This window comes from Lactuca saligna, chromosome 9 (genome assembly GCF_052625555.1).
Source record: "Lactuca saligna cultivar CGN05327 chromosome 9, ASM5262555v1, whole genome shotgun sequence".
In the NCBI taxonomy this organism is placed as follows: Eukaryota; Viridiplantae; Streptophyta; class Magnoliopsida; order Asterales; family Asteraceae; genus Lactuca; species Lactuca saligna.
The window spans coordinates 191,837,067-191,840,743 of NC_136425.1; the positions used below are offsets into that span (position 1 = coordinate 191,837,067).

The window sequence follows — 3,677 nt, forward strand, 5'->3', positions numbered from 1 at the left end:
ACCCGTGACAAGTGAAAGAAAATTGATCTCCAACATATGTCTTCGACCAATAACGTTCCAACTCAGCTACCATTCCCATTCCACCAAGCTATCCCCAATCGATAATTGGGGCTATTGCAAACTCCCTAGTGTAGAGCCATCCAACCCGATTCTCGTAAGTAGTTAACAACGGTCGGGGAATGTTTTGAGGAAACTGGTATAAGGGATGTATACTTGCTACATCTATCGGGTTTTCCTCTCGTGGAAAAGCTCGTCGTGGTCCCATTTCTACATACAAAATGAAACTAAAACAGCAAACATCCAAAACATTAAAACAATTTATGCTATACTGCCAGAAGTCACGACGTGGCCAGGCTACGCCACGATGTGGGCCGCAATCGGTCACAGTTCTTGGATCGGTCCATTTATATGCCATTTCTACAAAAATTAGTGCTTGGGGTTTGTTCCTATGGATATTTAAGGGACATGCAATCTAAAATCAACCACTAGATTCAACCAATTTCGTGAATCACTTAAGCCCTAGCCATGAAAATTTAAAATTGGAAGAACTAATTACAAATAATGAGTAAAACACATACCAAGTAGATTAATTGGCAAGATCTTGCAAGGACTTTGGAAGTAAATTAAACAATCGGCTGTGGGGTTTTATTGTTCCCGTTCGTGCGGCAGTTTCAAGTAAAGAATGAGGATTATTGGTCAAAGGGTTTTAAGGAAATGGTCCCCCCTGATTTTTTAAAGGCCACGACGTGGCTGGATATGCCCACGTCGTGGACCTTAAATCTATTATCTAGTCCCGTGTTTCCATTTTTACTCACGATGTGGCTGGCTATGCCCACGTCGTGGAAACTACCCAATTGCAAAATTTTAATAAAATCTCACATGTTAACTAATTAATTTGCATCTCATTTATTAATTAAAGTTCCCTACAGCTAATTCTTTACTAATTATTAGTTATTAGATGATGAGTTGATGTCTTTCCTAATTAAAAGGAATTTTTTTTAAAAGAAAAGAAAATGCAAACCAAACTCGGGTTGCCTCCCGAGAAGCGCTTCTTTTTCTTGGAGTCTTGAGACAGACTCCGTGCCTTCTACGTTGAATCTTCTGAAGAATCCACCATTAAGATCTTTTGTTCCTTGAACTCGCCTTTTATATGCCTTCTTTGAGTTCTCCTTTTAGCTTTTCCCTCTTCTTCAAGCTTGCGTTTTGTGCCCTTAGTTTGTTCCTTGGACTTCATAGCATCCTCCTCTTCTTTCACCACCGGCTTTGTTACTCTTGAAGTGACCTCTTCTTCATCACTTGTCATTTCCTCATCCTCTTTGCTCACCCAAGAAGGCGGACTCTTGTAAGCTATGACTTCAATCAAGTATGGAACAGATGCCCTCGGTTTTGTCCTGTTGACTTGATGAATGGCCTTTATCTCTTCTTCCATAAGCTTTTCCAGTTCTTCTAGTTCATTCTCTTCATTAATTGTGAACACCTCTTCTTTATCTTCTTGAAATTCATATTTTATCCGAAAAACTTCTTGTTCATCTCCAACCCTCAAAGTGAGCTTAGACTCGCGGATATCAACAAGAGCTCCAGCAGTGTTAAGCAATGGACGCCCAAGGATTATTGGAACATCCAGATCTTCTTTCATGTCCAAGACTACAAAGTCTATTGGAAAAACAAATTTTCCAATTTTTACCAAAATATCCTCCACTATGCCCCGGGGTTGTGTCACCGAACGATTCGCCATGTGAATCTTCATTTTTGTAGCCTTCATTTTCTGAATCTCCAATTTTTGATAAAATGAAAAAGTCATCAAATTAATGCTAGCCCCAGAATCGGCTAAAGCATTAAACTTCATTTTATTCCCAAACTCACATGGAAGAGTGAGGCGTCCTGGATCCCCCATCTTTTCTGGTGTTTCTCCCAACACAACTTTTGAAGTTTGTTCATTTAGAATCACTGTAGACTGCTTCTTTAATTGCCTTCGAGTGTCTATCAAATCTTGCAGTAATTTCTGGATCTCGGGAGCTTTGGATAAGGACCCGACAAATAGAGTATTAATTGGGATCCCCTTTACATGCTTTACTAACTCCAAATGCTCTTTCTCCAGTAGACTAAGTGCAGCCCGGGTGGGAAATGGCAAAGGTAGCTGACAAGTTGGAACGAACTCAAAGGATTTTTGATCAGACATGCGCCACGTCGTGGCCATTGGAGTGCCACGTCATGGCTAAGCTGGTTCAGAAACTTCTTCACTTTCGAACTTTAACTTCTTTGGTTTTGGATCGGGTTACTGTGGTTCTTCTTCCAATGCCTCCAGGAACTCAGAGATTGCTTCTTCTTCAATATCGATGGCCATTACGTGAGATTGGGTCCTTACTTCGGGATTCTTCGGGGACAATTGTTCATGAACTAGAGTGGCTAGTTGACCAAATTGTACTTCAAGGTTATGGATGGAGGCTTGCTGATTCTTTATCAAAGTTTGTTGTTCCATAATGGCAGAATCAGTGGCATCGTGTCTCTTTTCCGAAGCTTCCATAAACTCCATCAAAATGGTCTCTAGGTCGGGTTTCTTCTCGGCTGGTGGTTGCTCCTTTTGATAAAAGCCTCGACCTGTCTGCCTATACTTCTCTTCTTTTTTACTTCTTATACTCTTCATATGGCAGCCACTCCTTCTTCGGTTTCCTCCAGTCCTCATCATACTTATCCCCACTAGAGTAGAACACTTGAGCTTTCCTGTTCCCAAACTCATCTACATTGCAGTCCTTGGTCAAGTGTGGACCACTACATCTCTCGCAACCCACTCTTATGACATGTATTGACTGGTCCATTTGTGTTATCCTTCGATCCATATTATTCAGCATGGCCATTACAGGTGCTATTTCTTCAGTTTGGGCCCCTCCACTGCCTTTGATTCCTTCTTGCCTAGGGTTGTGGTATTCACGAGAGTGCTTTGTGAATTCTTCAATCAACTCCTTGACCTCCCTTGGATTTTTCTTTGTTAATGGTCCTTGAGAGTCAAGGAGTTGTCTCGTCATAACGTTGACCCCATCATAGAAGATTGAGATCTCATGTTGCACATTTAGATCATGCTGAGGGAAATTTCTTAGCAAGCCCTTGTACCGCCCCCATGTTTCGTATAATGACTCCCCCGTCTGTTGCTCAAAGTTGGCTATTGCCTTCTTGAGTTTGGCTATCTTGGATGGTAGGCAAAATTGGTCCAAGAATTTGTAACAACCCGGATTCCCAGGTATTTATTTTTATTGTATTTTTGGAGAATTGAGAGTGGACTCGGCGAGTTGGAGCTCAAACTCGCCGAGTAGGATCGCGGTTTGGACTCGGGTTCGCGTCTGGACTCGGCGAGTCCAAGGAGTGGACTCGGCGAGTCCACGCTGTTTAATGAAACCCTAATTTCCGGGGTATGAGACCTATTTAAGGGGGCTTATGGACGTCATTTGCGGCCACCAACCCCAGAGAGAACCCTAAAGAGCCTGTGAGCGCTTTGTGAGAGAGAAGTGGAAGATCCTTGACTATTTGTGGGTGTTTTTGCACATAGAAGAGGATCAAGGAAAGAGGAGACCAAAGAGGGTGCTAATCTAGTGATTTCTGAGCTCAGAGACTTCATTTGAGGTATCCATTCGTTCCTTTCTCAGTCCTTGATGTGAATCTTAGAGTTAGGGTTTCTTTGTGGG

At 42.2% G+C, this 3,677-nt stretch overlaps 1 non-coding gene across 1 annotated transcript; it reads left to right on the top strand.

Moving 5' to 3' along the window:
- The first annotated feature begins 3,069 nt into the window (after positions 1–3,069).
- Positions 3,070–3,176, top strand: LOC145019087 (small nucleolar RNA R71). Its single transcript, XR_013667406.1, has one exon. It is a non-coding gene; the product is annotated as a small nucleolar RNA R71 (small nucleolar RNA).
- The last annotated feature ends 501 nt before the right edge of the window (positions 3,177–3,677 follow it).